The 16,680-nt window shown below is 42.4% G+C and overlaps 1 protein-coding gene across 4 annotated transcripts in view; it reads left to right on the top strand.

Annotated features, from left to right (window-relative positions):
- Positions 1-16,680, top strand: part of pign (phosphatidylinositol glycan anchor biosynthesis, class N) — a 129,087-nt gene that overhangs the window by 207 nt on the left and 112,200 nt on the right. Inside the window, exon 2 of one of the 4 annotated variants that reach the window (XM_059945228.1) lies at positions 244-318. The exons of the other annotated variants lie outside the window; for them this stretch is intronic. The gene's annotated coding sequence lies outside the window, so the exon portion shown is untranslated. The remainder of the gene's footprint in view (positions 1-243; positions 319-16,680) is intronic. 4 annotated transcript variants of the gene reach the window in all.

A 16,680-nucleotide genomic window follows, 5' to 3' on the forward strand; every position in this document is an offset into this window, starting at 1 on the left:
TTCAGATTTAAATCAGAAGGGTAGAATAGATGTGCTAGTCATGTTATAGATGTTAAACCATCGTTAAGAAATCAGAATGCGAACATTTAAAGTATTGCCAAAAGAGACAGGCGGTTAAATCATTTTTTGTTCTATGGAATAAATTGTTATGATCTGGTATACACTTCCCTTAAGCGTAGTGAAAGCAGAGTCATCAGAAAAAATTTCACCAAAGAATTGTACAATTGCTTTTGTATTTATTAGGACGTTGGAATGAACTGGGTGCGGGCACAGATGTGATGGCAAGGATAGATTCCTCTTGATTTATTCTGTGAACTCGTAAGTCATAGAACTGGAAACTTTGACCATGTTATCAAAGGAAGGGCTACAAGGAAAAAGTGGGTGAATGGCATTAATGATACAGTAATACTTTGAGAAACAGCAGAAACCTGATGGGTCGTATCACTTCTTCTCTGTCATGAGTAAAATATAAGAGATATTTGTATCCTTTCTGTCTGCAAAGTAATTCTGTAGCCTAGAATACGTACACAACACTGGAAGAACTCAGCAGGTCAGGCAGCATCCGTGAGAAAAGAGTAGCCAACGTTTCGGGCCGAGACCCTTCATCAGGAATCGGCCTGAAACGTTGGCTACTCTTTTCTCACAGATGCTGCCTGACCTGCTGAGTTCTTTCAGCGTTGTGTACGTATTCTTTGATCCACAGCATCTGCAGTTTTATTTTTGTGTTTTAATTCTGTAGCCTAGTCTTGAGCACAGTTGGAGAAATCAGTGTTCATGCCATCTGGTTTGAAGGCTACCTGGATAGAATATGAGGTGTTGCTCCTTCAACCTGAGAGTGGCCTCATCATAGTGGGAAAGGAAGCCATTGAATGACATGTCAGAAAAGAAATGGAGATATGAATTGAATGGCTATACACTGAGAAATCCTGCCTTTTGTGGATGCTGAGGGGGTGCTCGAAGCGGTCCCCCAATCTACATCATTCCTCACCAATATAGAGGAGGCCATATCAGGAGCACCGGGTACTGTAGACTAGTGGTCCCCAATCATTGGGCCGCAGACTGGTACTGGGCCACTGAGCATGTGCTACCGAGTCGCAAGGAAACAATATGATTTGTCTATATGAAACAATATGAGTCAGCTGCACCTTTCCTCATTCTTTGTCACGCCCACTGTTGAACATGAATGCACGCAAGGTCATTACCCACATGAGGTCATCAGTCGCCTAAACGCAGTGATACCCTCATGCCAGGGATCACTAGTTGGCCTCAGGTAACTGGCTGCCTCATGCGGCTGGTGGGAAGCGCCATTGCTACTGGCCTGGAGCGCGGACAGATGGGTGCTGCCGCTCAACCTGTTTAGCACACCGAATGTTAAAGGGGAACCCGGTGCTAAAATATTTGCAGACGACCTAATTCGGGCTCAGGGTTTTGTAAGTAACAAAGCAGCTACTTCGCTGCGATCTACTGAAAGTCATCCCTCGAGCCAAACTTTTGTCGGCCGACAGATCCTACCTACCTACGGGAGGGGGGCTCGCACACCTCGCTCAGTCAGTCGCTCTCTCCAGACTGCGACAGCCATGGCCCCGGCATGGGGACCTCCGGCCCTTACCTCGTCCTCTCACCTCACCCATGACCAGGCGCACCTGACCAAGGCGTCTGGCGGTGGGTGGAGGCTGGATTTTGGGCCTATTTGCTGTCTAATGAGGCAATGAAGCCCTCAAAACTGCTTCGGTAGCTTGAGTCCAAGCGCCCTGCACTTAAAGACAAACCCATTGAATATTTTTGACCGAAAAAAAATGTGAGCAAGCAGGACAGAATCAAGTGCTGAGAGCCATGAAAACTAAATTGCGGAATAGACTGGACATAACGAGCCCCCTTCGAGTATGGCTGTCTCCCATCACCCCTCGACGGGACAGTCTTGTTGCAGGGAAACAAGCCCAGGGCTCTCACTGATTCAGCGATATTGGTGTGTTGCAATGATTTTATATGTTCATACGAGGAAAATATGCGGTGTGTTTAATATTAAATTTGTTAGATAAACCCTTTTAGAAACGAAATTGAGTGTATTACCCACTTATAAGTGGCTCTTAGTTGACTTATCACCTATATTCTGGTTGTGATTAACATCCCCCCCCCCCCCCCCCCGTTGGTTTGTCTGTACGAATACTGTCAATATTAAACCGGTCCGCAGTGCAATAAAGGTTGGTGAACCCTTGCTGTAGACACCCCAGACACCCCAACAAATTCCCAGGTGAAGTGCTATCTCAGCTGGAAGGTCTGCTTGGTGCCCTGAATGGAGGAGAAATTAATGGGATTGAGAAGGAGGAGGTGAATAGACAGGTATAGCACTTCTGTCTCTTGCTGGGGTAGATGCCAGGAGGGAGATCAGTGGGCAAATGGACAAGGTAATCATAGATGGACCGATCCTTGTGGAAAGTGGATCGTAAGGTGGAGGAAAGCAGTGTTTTGTGGTAGGGCCTCATTCAGGATGTCAGAGGTTGTGGAAGATGATTTTCCCTGAGGTGCTTCAGTTTCCTCCCACATTCCAAAGATCAAGTCAAGTCACTTTTATTGTCATTTCGACCATAACTGATATGTACAGTACATAGTAAAAATGAGACAATGTTTTTCAGGACCATGGTGTTACATGACACAGTATAAAAACTAGACTGAACTACATAAAAAAAACAACACGGAGAAAAAAAAACAACTACACTAGACTACAGACCTACCCAAGACTGCATAAAGTGCACAAAACAGTGCAGGCATTACAATAAATAATAAACAAGACAATAGGGCAGTAAGCTGTCATTCCAGGCTCTGGGTATTGAGGAGTCTGATATCTTGGGGGAAGAAACTGTTACATAGTCTGGTCTTGAGAGCCCGAATGCTTCGGTGCCTTTTCCCAGATGGCAGGAGGGAGAAGAGTTTGTATGAGGGGTGTGTGGGGTCCTTCATAATGCTGTTTGCTTTGCGGATGCAGCATGTAGTGTAAATGTCCTTGATGGCGGGAAGAGAGACCCCGATGATCTTCTCAGCTGATGTCATTATCCGCTACAGGGTCTTGCGATCTGAGATGGTGTAATTTCTAAACCAGGCAGTGATGCAGCTGCTCAGGATGCTCTCAATAGAACCCCTGTAGAATGAGGATGGGGGGTGGGAGATGGACTATCCTCAGCCCTTGCAGAAAGTAGAGATGCTGCTGGGCTTTCTTTGCTTTGGAGCTGGTGTTGAGGGACCAGGTGAGATTCTCCGCCAGGTGAACACTAAGAAATTTGGTGCTCTTAACGATCTCTACCGAGGAAGATGTACGGATAAGTAGGTTAGTTGGCCACATGGGTGTTATTAGGCTCATTGGGCCTAAAAAAGTCTGTGCTGTATGTCTCTAAATAAGATAGATAGGTGTTTGTAATCTGGGGAGGCTCTGTAGAGGAGAAGTTAATGGGAATGAAAAGGGGGGAAAAACCCTCAGATTCTGATGACCTGGGTTTTGAGGTAGATGACGATGGACAGAATATATACATTGATTGTGATAATTCAATATTCCATTGGTTCTCAAAGCATTCCCACAGAAAACTGCTGGAGTGCTTTATTAATGAAATGGTAAAAAAGATCATGGATAATACGATGGGGTAAAATTGCCATTGATTTATTTCATGCATATCTGATTGGAATTTTTGGAAATTGTATCTATCAAGTGTAGATGAGGACAAACTGATATGATAGATATCATAAACACAGATTCTGCAGATGCTGGAAATCATGAGCAACACATGCAAAATGCTGGAGGAACTCTGCATCTATGTAGAAAAAAAGCAGTTGAAGTTTTGGGCTTGAGAAGTGGCTGCTGTTTAATCCCCTGCATAGATGCTGCCTGACTTACTGAGTTTCTCCAGCGTTTTGTGTGTATTTATATGATGTATGTGGACTTTTTGAAGGCTGGTTGCCATATATGTGGTTATTCAATGAAATTAGGGTGCTTAGCATTGGGGTCAAATACTGATTTGAAATCAGAGTTGTTCAATGGACAGAAAATAGTAGGTTTAGAAAGGTCATATTTGGGTTGGGGAGCTTGGTGCATTGCTGCCAGGGCCAGAACTGTTCAAGGACCAGGATAAGCCAATTGAGTGTAACATATCCCAGTTTGATGATGATCCGAAGTCAGGAGACATTGTGGGCTGAGGAGAATATAAAGAGGCTTTAAAGGTGTACAAGCAGGAAAAGTAAACGGACAAAGATTTGGTAGATGGAGTACAGTGTGAGGAAAATGTAAAGTCATCACTTCCGGAAGAAAAAACTTCTTTTGAATGTTGATAGTTTGAAAGTAGCTTAGTGTCATGGGATCTGGATGTACCTATATATGAATTGTTACAAATTAGCCCATGGTTGAAGCCAGAAACTAAGAAGACAAATAGTACATTGTCCATTTTTTTGTCAGAGGATTCCAGTATAAGACCAGAGATGTCCTTTTCCAATTGTGTAAAACTATGGTGTGACAGCATCTGGAATATTATGTAAAGGTTTGGTCTTCTGACAGAAGGAAGGATATACCCATAGTAGAGCAAGTGGAGTAAAGGTCCATTACAGTGATTTATGTTGCAGATTGTTGAACGAGAGTGATTAAACAAATTACTGATAATCTTGTGTTCACAAGAATGGTGTTCCTTTAAATGTACAAAATTCTTAATGAAGTGACAGGATAGATGCAGATGTTTCCTCTGACTGGAATCTGTAAAATCAAGAACCATAGTCTCAAAGTAAAGGTTGGCTATTAAAGGTAGAAGGAAGTGGAAATTTCTCACTTACAGTGACGTGAGTCAGTGGAATTTTTGACTTGAGGGATGGGACTCAAATCATCTTCAGATCAAGATTGCTGGATCTTGAACCATTACAGTCATGTTTAACCTGTATAGAAAATTGGTGAGACTGCACCTGGAATATTGTGTGCAGTTATGGTCACTGCTCTTCAGGAAGGATGCGATTAATTTAAAGAGATTGCAGAAAAGATTAATAATGATGTTGTCAGGACAGGAGGGCTCGAGTTACGTGGAGAAAGAGAGACTGGATGCCTGGATTTGTTTCCCTGAGTGAAAAAGAAAACTAGGGGTGTCCTTATAGAGGTAGATAATATCACGAGGAGCATTGACAAGGTCAATGGTCATAGTCTTTTTTGCATGAAAGGGGAGTCTGAAACTCGAGGGCTGAGGTTTAAGGTAAGAAGAGAAAGAATTCAAGTGGAGCTGAAAGACAAGCTTTTCATACAGAGGATGCAGATATGGAGATCAAGCTACCAGAGGAAATGGTAGACGCAGTTATGGTTGGAGTGTTTGAAGTATATTCAGACAGGCATATAGATAACGAGGCGTGGAGGAGTATGGGCCAATCAGGCAAATGGGACAAGCTTAGGTAGGCGACTTAGATGGCTTAAAGGAATCAAGAGATATAGCTTTAGTATGGGAAAATGCTACTGAGGTTATCGATCAGTCATGATCTTATAGAATGATGGAGTAGGATTGGAAAGCCCAGTCTTGCTATATATTAGGTTCCTACTCAGAAACTTTTTACTATAAAGCAGGTCTGTAATAATACTTTTGAACTTGACATGAACTATAGAGGAAGTATAGTTTATGTTGTTAGAACATTTTTCAGCATTTAGTAAGATCATGCTGAATATATACTTCACGCAAATTAGCCTGACATCGGTGGTGGGGAAAATGCTGGAGACGATTATCAAAGATGTGATAACAGCACATTTGGAAAGAGCTGAAATCATCGGACGAAGTCAGCATGGATTTGTGACAGGAAAATCATGTCTGACGAATCTTATAGAATTTTTTGAAGATGTAACTAGTAGAGTGGGTAGGGGAGAGCCAGTGGATGTGGTATATTTAAATTTTCAAAAGGCTTTTGACAAGGTCCCACACAGGAGATTAGTGTGCAAACGTAAAGCACATGGTATTGGGGGAATGGTATTGATGTGGATAGAGAATTGGTTGGCAGACAGGAAGCAAAGAGTGGGAGTAAACGGGACCTTTTCAGAATGGCAGGCAGTGACTAATGGGGTACCACAAGGCTCAGTGCTGGGACCCCAGTTGTTCACAATATATAATGATTTAGACGAGGGAATTAAATGTGGCATCTCCAAGTTTGCAGATGACACGAAGCTGGGTGGCGGTGTTAGCTGTGAGGAGGATGCTAAGAGGATGCAGGGTGACTTGGATAGGTTAGGTGAGTGGGCAAATTCATGGCAGATGCAATTTAATGTGGATAAATGTGAGGTTATCCACTTTGGTTGCAAGAACAGGAAAACAGATTATTATCTGAACGGTGGCCGATTATGAAAAGGGAAGATGCAAAGAGACCTGGGTGTCATTGTACACCAGTCATTGAAAGTGGGCATGTAGGTACAGCAGGCGGTGAATAAGGCAAATGGTATGTTGGCATTCATAGCAAAAGGATTTGAGTACAGGAGCAGGGAGGTTCTACTGCAGTTGTACAAGTCCTTGGTGAGACCGCACCTAGAGTATTGTGTGCAGTTTTGGTCCCCTAATCTGAGGAAAGACATTTTTGCCATAGAGGGAGTACAGAGAAGGTTCACCAGATTGATTCCTGGGATGGCAGGACTTTCATATGAAGAAAGACTGGATCGATTAGGGTTATACTCACTGGAATTTAGAAGATTGAGGGGGGATCTTATTGAAACGTATAAAATTCTAAAGGGATTGGACAGGCTAGATGCAGGAAGATTGTTTCCAATGGTGGGGAAGTCCAGAACGAGGGGTCACAGTTTAAGGATAAAGGGGAAGCCTTTTAGGACCGAGATGAGGAGAAACTTCTTCACACAGAGAGTGGTGAATCTGTGGAATTCTCTGCCACAGGAAACAGTTGAGGCCGGTTCATTGTCTATATTTAAGAGGAAGTTAGATATGGCCCTTGTGGCTAAAGGGATCAGGGGGTATGGAGAGAAAGCAGGTACAGGGTTCTGAGTTAGATGATCAGCCATGATTATACTGAATGGCGGTGTGGGCTCGAAGGGCCGAATGGCCTACTGCACCTATTTTCTATGTTTCTATATTTCTATGTAACCTAATCCCCATAGGCTTTGATTTCCCTAGTGCAAGGGTTCTCAACCTGGGGTCCATGGACCCCTTGGTCTGTGGTAGAGCTCCATGGCATAAAAAAGGTTGGGGACCTCTGCCTTAGAGTCTAAAAACATTTCAGTCTTGCACACTCATAATCAAAGATTGGCAATCCGTAGGCCTTGAGGTTGAGAATTTGAAGAGAAAATTCCTTACTATGACTTGAATTGCTGACCCTTCATCCTACGATCATGCTAGTTCTAGTTCTTATTCAATCACTGAAAATAGTCTCAACATCAATCATATCACTCCTCCTGGGAACTTTTGTCTTTTATTCTTTGTTTTCCAAATGATTTGAAAACAAGCTGGTGGATATATTTAGCACTCTTTTGCTGAGTATCATTTTCATAGACGAACTTTTTTTTTGTCTTGAAATGTGCAGGTCGAACCTGGAGAGCTTCATTAAGCAGAACAATTCCTGCTTGAGTACGATATCCATTTCAGACGATTGATAACAGTCTGCAAGCTCTCTTTAAGTATAACTGTCAGGAAAGACTGAATTGATAGTGAGTCATCTCTTAAAAAAGTAGTCCTAAGGGTGGACTGATAAACACATGCTTTATGGATAGGGTAGATGCCAAGAAAATGTTTCTGTTGCCTAGAGATATCAAGTGAGGGCCATATGCATAACAGAGTTACTCATAATTCTAACAGAGAATTGAAGAAAACATTCTTTTCCCGAGTTACTGATGAGAATATAGATTCATAATGTAGAGAACATGGATTATAGATAGTATAGCATGCAACAGGTCCTTTGGTCCACAATGTCTGTGCCAATCACAATGTAAATCTAAAACTAATCCCATCTGCCTGCAAAAGGTTCATATCCCTCCATTCCCTTGCTGCTCATGGGTCTGTTGAAATAAAAATGTTCCTATCATGTCTTCATCTACAACCGTCCCTAACAGTGTGTTCCAGCACCTATCATCCTCTATATAAAATAAAACTTGCCTCAGAGATTTCTTCTGAATTTTCCCCATTCCACTTTAAAGTTATGCTGTTTACGTAGAAACATAGAAAACCTACAGCACATTACAGGCCCTTCGGCCCACAATACTGTGCTGAACAAGTACTTACTTTAGAAATTACCTAGGGTTATCCATAGCCCTCTATTTTTCTGGGCCCCATGTACCTGTCCAGGAGTTTCGTAAAAGAACCTATTGTATTCGCCTCCACCACTGTCACTGGCAGCCCATTTCACACACTCACCACACACTGCGTTTAAAAAAAACTTAGCCCTGACATCCTCTCTGTACCTACTTCCAAGCACCTTAAAACTGCACCCTCTCGTGTTAGCCACTTTAGCCCTGGGGAAAAAGCCTTTCATTATCTTATACACCTCTATCAGGTCACCCCTCATCCTCTGTCGCTCCAAGGAGAAAAGGCCAAGTTCATTCAACCTATTCCCGTAAGACATGCTCCCCAATCCAGGCAACATGCTTGTAAATCTACTCTGCACCCTTTCAATAGTTTCCACATCCTTCCTGTTGTGAGGTGACCAGAACTGAGCACAGTGCTCCTGTGGGGTCTGACCAGGGTCCTATAAAGCTGTAACATTACCTCTCAAACTCAATCCCACTTTAGTAAGGTCTATTTCCACTCTGGAAAAGACTGTGACTATCAACTCTGTCTATACTCTCATTATTTTCTATACTTCCCTCAAGGTCCCCCATAATCTCTGATAACACAGAGAAAACAATCCTAATTTGTCCAATTCTTCCTTCCTAGCTAATACTTTCCAATCTTGCCGACATTGTAGCAAATGCCTTCTGCACCATCTCCAAAGCCACCTCATGCTTCCTTTTCACAGCAACCAGATCTGGGCTCAATACTTTGCATGTGACCAGTGTATTTCCTACAGCTGAATGTGACTTATCTACTTTTATACTGAATGCCCTGAGTGATGGAGGCAAGCTCTGGTTAAAGTTAATAGCGTGGATGAGTTTAAGTGAAAGTGAAGTCAGAATATGAGAGGCAAAGAAATGGAAGGATGTGGCAATCAAGTCAATTGAAGAAACGTTGAGAAATGGTTTGTGTAATATGAACATCAGCGTGGATGTGATGGGCTGAGTGGCCTGTTTCACTGTTGTAAGTTCATAAAGTCAGATAATTTGCTCTTCCTTTCCTGTCACTGCATTAATTGCGGTAAAATAATGCTTACCAGAAGTTTTAGGTATTTATATATGCTGTTTTTTTTTACTATTCCAAATGCTGGTGCAACAAACCAATCAAAAGTCACTTAATAAAACCATTTAATATTATGGAGGGCCAAGAAGCAGAGGACAGGAGGAACCCATTTCCCTTTGTAGAAAGATTGCTAACCAGTGGGTACAGATATAAACAATGGGTGGATGGATTTCAGAGAAATTGAAAACAAAAACTTTTACCCAGATAGTGTTTGGTGTATGGTGTCTGGTACTTGCTGGCTGAAAGTTGGAAGGTACTTGGTGACACAAGGGCGCTATGGTAGCATAGCATTTTACCATAACAGTGCCAGCAAACCAGGTTCAATTCCACCACTGTCTATAAGGAGTTTGTACATTCTCCTTGTGACCATGTGTGTCTCCTCAGTGTGCTCCAGTTTCCTCCCACGTCTAAAGATGTACGGGATAATTAGTCACATGACGTAATTGAGCAGCATGGGCTCCTTGGCTTGTTACTGTGCTGTATCTCTAAATAAAAATTTACAAACCAAGATATGAGCAGTAGTAGCAAACAACTTTCTTCGCCCTTCATTAACTTTTTTTGTACGACCTTTTTATCTTTTACAAATAAAATAAGTGGCAGTCTCTCAGCTGGCAATAATTGATAACTGTGCAGGTTAAATAATCTAAAGAAAAAGATTTGAAACAATGCTTTTAAATTGAAATGAATTATTTGAAAGTTTCCAGGCAGAGCACAAAGCAGAGTTGCTTTCAAGCCTGGATTTCACATGGTTAATGTTCTGCTGAGAGCATATGAATCACCTTTAGAGGGAATAAGGGCTGAGGACCATACAACCTGAATTGATTTAGTAGCATTATAGTGTAACAGGTATCAAAAATTAATTGGGCATCCACTGTATTTGATATAAAATCCTGAAACTGGGAGCTCATTCCACACTCTCACTACCCTCTGAGTGGAGATGTTCTTTTTCATGTGCCCATTAAACTAAGTTCCAAACTGACCTATTTTCAAGAAATTATTTTAAACTGCTACATTCAAAACATTGTTATGGAATATTATATTGATGAAAATAATCACACAAGCAAAATTCATTTATTTTCAGTTTAGGGAGATTATAAATCTTTCATCAAAATCCAACACCACTGTAGACTATTTGATGTAATACACTGTGACTTTTCTTTTATTAATTTGCCTCTCTCCATTGGATCCACGAGGAAAGCAACAACAAATGGACTGTAAGGTGTTAAGCCTTTACTGCTCTTTGGATTTATTGAAATAATTGAGTGATCAGTCATGGATAGGCGTATGGACAAGTAGCAACATTTGTCTTCACACAGAGAAGGCAATTTGTAAATAGGTTTGCAGAACTTAGGTATATGAAAACATACAGAAATACTTCTGAAAATGAAGTTTTTTTTACTAACATTAGCATTTTTCATCAAATTGCAGATTTCTGCAGATTATAGAAGTTGATGAGAAAAATGGAGAAATTATTTTAAATCCACAACAGCCTTTCAAAGCAAAGTTAAGATTTTCTCATTCGGTCTTTGTAAAGGCTAATGTAAGAGGGTTTAGGTATAATAACAGAGACTTCTTGAACCAATTATATGGTGTTCTGGTGAGACCATGTTGTGAATTTTGAGCATGTAGTTTTGTCCGAGAGGACGGGGTAGACAGAGTGCAACGAAGATTCTCCAGTATAAATCTCAGATCGTTGTATTTCTTGTTTGAGAAGAGGTTGAGAAGAATTCCTAATGTTCTGTAGAAATACCTGAAATTCTTTTGGAGATATGATAGAGGATGCAGGTTCAATGTTACCAATGGCTGGGGTGTCTAGAGCAGGATATCACAACTTCAGTAAGGGGTTAGCCATTCAGGACAAAGTTGAGAAGATTTTCTTTCATCCTGGGGATGGAATTGCTGTACAGAAAGGCAATGGAATATATTCAAGTCAGAAATTGATAATTGAGAATTAAGGCATGAGGAACCAAGTATTCTCCTCCTACTTCTGATTCTTGTGTTCTGATGCACTATGACTGCTTGCCTTTAATGGTTTTAATTAAAAACCATAGTTGTGGAACGCAACAGTACAGAAAGAGGCCATTTGTTCCATCTAGTCCATGCCGAACCATAACTTTGCCTAGTCCCATCAACCTGTACCCGACAATAGTCCTCCATACTTCTGTACATGTACCTATCCAAACTTTTCTTAAATGTTGAAATTGACCTCACATGCACAAGTTGCATGAGCAATTTGTTCCACACTCTCACTATCCTCTTGAATAGTTCTCCTTCATATGCCCATTAAATATTTCACCTTTCACACTTAACCCATGACCTCTAGTTGTAGTTTCATCCAACCTCAGTATAAAAAGCATGATTGCACTTAACCTGTTTATACCCCTCATAATTTTGTATCATTCATTCATTCTGTGCCATGTTATATGATGTAGGTGATCATGGTCCTTCCATGATTATGATTGTTCTTGGCAAATTTTTTGCTGAAGTGGTTTGCCATTGCCTTCTCTGGGCAGTGTCTTTACAAGATGGATAACTTCAGCCCTTATCAATACACTTTAGAAATTGTCTGCCTGGTATCAGTTGTCGCATAAACAGGACTTGTGATATGCAGAACTGCTCCACCACCTGCTCCGATTGTTTCTCACGACCCTGATCGGGGGAGGGGGGGGGGGGTCGCACGAAGCAGATGCTAAACCTTTCCCAAGGTTGAGCTGCAGGCTAGGGGAGGGAAGGAGCACCTTACACCTCCTTTGGTAAAGACGAATCTCCACCCCACCATCCATATTCCTTGATTAAATCCAGCCTCAATCTTCTATGTTCCATAGTATAAAGGTCTAACCTATTTAACCTTTCCCTATAACTCAGGTCCTCAATTCCTGGCAACAGCCTTCTACAGTTTCAAAGGCACTCTTTCAATGATATTTATATCTTTCTTGTAGGTAGGTGACCAAAACTGAACACAATACTCCAAATTAGGCCTCACCAACGCCTTAGACAATCTCAACAATACACCCCAACTCCTGTAGACAAGGGAAAATCTGCCGATGCTGGAAATCCAAGCTACACACACACACACAAAATGCTGGAGGAACTCAGCAAGCAAGGCAGCATCTATGAAAAAGAGTAAACAGTCGATGTTTCGGGCCGCAACTCTTTGGCAGGACTGGCGAGTAAAGCTGAGGAGTAGATTTAAACTGGAAGGGTGAGGGATGAAGTAAAGAGCTGGGAAGTTGATTGGTGCAAGAGACAGAAGGCCATAGAAGAAAGAAAAAGGGGGAGGAACATTAGAGGGAGGTAGTGAGTGGGCAAGGAGACAAGATGAGAGAGGGAGAAGGGCATGGGAAATGGTGAAGGAGAGGGGCAGGGTGTGAGGCACATTACCGGAAGTTCGAAAAATCGATGTTCAGGTTGGAGGCTACCCGAATGGAATAAAAGGTGTTATTCCTCCAATGTGAAGTGGAGTTAAAATAGGTGGCCACTGGGAGATCCTGCTTTTTCTGGCAGACGGAGCATAGGTGCTTGGTAAAGCAGTCTCCCAATCTATGTCAGGTCTCACCGATATACAGGAGGCTACTCTGGGAGCACTGGACATGGTATACAACCACAACAGACTCACAAGTGAAATGTCGCCTCACCTGCAAGGATTGTTCAGGGCCCTGAATGGTAGTGAGGGAGGAGGTGTAGGGGCAGGTGCAGCACTTGTTCTGCTTGCAAGGATAAGTGCCAGGAGGAAGATCAGTGGAGAGGGACGAATGGACAAGGGAGTCGCGTAGGGAGCGATCCTTGCTTCATAAATAACATTGATTTATGAATGCCAATGTTCTAAAAGCTTTCCTTACAAACCCATCTACCTGTGATGCCACTTTCAAGGAATTGTGGATCTGTCTTCCCAGATCCCACTGTTCTACCACATTTCTCAGTGCCCTATTCTCGTCGTGTAAATCTTATCATGGTTGGTCCTGCCAAATCGCAACACCTTGCACTTGTCTGCATTAAATTCATCTGCCATTTATCAGCCAATTTTTTTCAGCTGGTCCAGGGCCCACTGCAAACTTTGATAATCTTCCTTGCTGATCACAAAACCCCAATTCTGGTGTCTTACATTATCATCTAGATTGTTGATATAGGTGACAAACAACAACAGACCCAGAACCAATCCAATACACATTCATCACAGGCCTCCAGTCAGAGATGGCAACCATCTACAACGGCTCTGACTTTTTCCATAAAGTCAACAACTATTCCAATTTACTACCTCATCTTGAATTCCAAGCGACTGAACCTTTTTTATGAACTTCCATCCGCAACCTTGGCAAAGGTCTTGTTAAAGTCCATGTAGACACATCCATTGCCTTGCTTTCATCAACTTAGCTGGTAATTTCCTCGAAAATATCTATAAAATTGGTTAAACACAACTTAACCATACACAAAGTTACGTTGTTTATCCCTAATGAGTCCCTGTCTATCTAAATACTTATATATCCGGTCCATTAGAATACTTTCCCACTGCTGATGTCAGCTCACTGGACTATAATTTCCTGGCTTATCCTCAGAGACCTTCTTAAACAACAAAAGAACATAAGCTGTCCTCGGATCCTCTGACACCTTACTAGTCTGAGAGAATACATAGTCAGACACTCTGGGCTTATCCACCCTAATTTGTCTCAAGACAGCAGACCTCCTTCTCCGTAATCTGTTTAGGGTCCATAACCTTGCTTTTGCATTGCCTCACTTCTATAGACTCTGTACCACTGCCTGAATAAATACAGATGCAAAAAAAAAATCTATTTAAGATCTCCCCCCCCCCCCCCCCCCCATCTCTATTGGCTTCAAGCAGATTACTACTCTGCTCTTCCAGAGAACCAATTTGGTCCCTTGCTATCTTTTTGCTCTTAATATATCTGCACAAACCCTTAGGATTCTCCTTCGCCTTGTCTTCTTTTAGCCCTCTTGATTTCCTTCTTGTGTTCTCTTGCATTTCTTATACTCCTCAATACCTCCTTTGTTCCTGCTTGCCTTTACCTGCTGTGCCTCTCCTTTTTCTTAACCAGGGCCTCAATATCTCTTGAAAACCAAGGTTCCATAAATCTGCTACCCGTGCCTTTAATTCTGATAGAAATACAGTATATGCAAACTCTGTATTCTTAAAAATACATTTACCAAGTATATTTTTGCCAGATCACAGCCTGGCCAATCCACACTTGCCAGATCTATGTACTATCAAAATTGGCCTTTCTCCAATTTAGAATCTCAAACTAAAGATCTGACGTATCCTTTAACATCATTACAAAACTGACATTTTGATCTCTAGATGCACCGTGTTCCCCTATACAAACTTCTGTCACCTGCCCTGTCTCATTCCGTAATTTGAAACTAGTACACTCTCTAGTTCAGACTTCTACATGTTGATGAAGGATACTTTCCTGAACACATTTTTCCCATCTAGTCCTTTTACAGTATGGTATTGCCAGTCAATATGTACCATCACAAATGGTATGTTTCTTGCAAAAGCCTGTGATCTCTCTATAAATCCGCAGGCTGTTGGGTGGCCTATTATATAATCCCATTAATGTGGTCATACCTTTCTTGTTTGTCAGTTCTACCCATAAAGTTCACTCAACAAGCTCTCCAGTCTGTCCTGACTGAGCACTGCCGTGACAATTTCCCTATCTAGTAATGCCATTCTCTTCTTTCAATCCATCTGCTCTATCACATCTAAAACAATGAAGCCCCAGAATATTGTACGGCAACCAAGTCTCACTAATGGCTACAATATCATAATTCCATGTGCTGATCCATGCCCTAAGCTCAACCACCTTTCATACAATATTCCCTGCACTGAAATGCATGCAGCTCAGAACATTAGTCCCACCATACTCGACATTTGCATGTAGTTTGAACAACATCTTCCTCCACAACCATTCCAGTATCTGTCCTGGTGCTCTGGTTCACAACCCAGCATCTTTAGTTTAAATCACCCAGTGAAGCACTAGCAAAGTTTCCTGCTGGATAGCAGTCCCCTTCCAGATCAGGTACAAACCATCCTTTCTGGACACGCTCCACCTTCCCTGATGCAAAAATCTGAGGCCCTTCCTCCTTCACCAAATCCATAGCCATGTGTAAAACTGTATGGTCTTCTTATTTCTGACCTCATAGCACATGGTATGGACAGCAATCCTGAAATCACAACCCTAGAGGTCCTGTCTGGTAACTTAGCACTTAACTCCCTGCAGCACCTCATCACCCATCCTACCTATGTCATTGGTACCAATGTGAGCCAGGACCTCTGGCTGCTCACCCTCCCTATGTAGAATGCAGTGGACTTGATCTGAGATGTCCCTCATTCTGGCAACCAGGAAGAAAGATATCATCGAGGAATCTCAATCTCATCCACAGAATCTCCTTTCTGGTCTACTAACCATTGAATCCCTTATCACTACAGCTTGCCTCTTCTTCCCACTTCCCTTCTGAGCCACAGAGCCAGACTCAGTGCTAGAGACCTGACCGTTGCGGCTTTCCTCTGCTAGGTCATCCCGCCCAATGCTATCCAAAATAGTGTTCCTTTTGTGGAGGGGAACGTCCACAGGAATGCTCTACACTGGCACCCACTCCCCTTCCCCGCTCCTGACGGTCACCCAGTTACCTGTGTCCTGCACTTTGAGTTTAACTACCTCCCTGTATGTCTTGTTTATCAATCCCTCATCCTCCTGAGTGATCCGGAGTTCATCCAGTTCCAGCTCCAGTCTGTTAGAAGCTGCGGCTGGATGTACTTCTTACAGATGCCATCTTCAGAGATGCTGAAGGTCTTCCTGCCTTCCCACGTTCTGCACAAGGGCCATTCCAGTATCTGTTTGGCATCTCCACTGCTCTAAATGTGCAATAAGAAAGAAAGGTATATTTGTTTTTCATTATGTCCTGCACTTCTCCTCACCGAAGTTTCGATAAACCAATGACTTAACTCCCCACTCCAAACACTGGCCCACTTACACAATGGTTGCTCCCACGTGGCCTCTCCGCTTAAAGTAACATCTTTTGATCGGAGCAATACATGTTATGAGTGACGAACAGACCTGATGGACAATGGGGTGCAGAGTTAATCATTCCCAACCCCCCTCCTGAGAACTACGACCTATTGCTGCTGCTATGCTGCTCGAGAGAGAGAGAGAGAGAGAGAGACAGACACACACACACACACACCAGGCAAGAACATTTACTACGGATAAGAGGGGGAGAGAGACTGTTGATTTACTGTATTATGACTCTTCCTGGATCATTTACCTTCCACTACAAGGACTTTACTTTGCTCGTTAACATTCCTCAGAAGATAGCAGGAGTGGCCTGATTTGATGGACAT

This window comes from Hypanus sabinus, chromosome 20, assembly GCF_030144855.1.
Source record: "Hypanus sabinus isolate sHypSab1 chromosome 20, sHypSab1.hap1, whole genome shotgun sequence".
Classification (NCBI taxonomy): domain Eukaryota; kingdom Metazoa; phylum Chordata; class Chondrichthyes; order Myliobatiformes; family Dasyatidae; genus Hypanus; species Hypanus sabinus.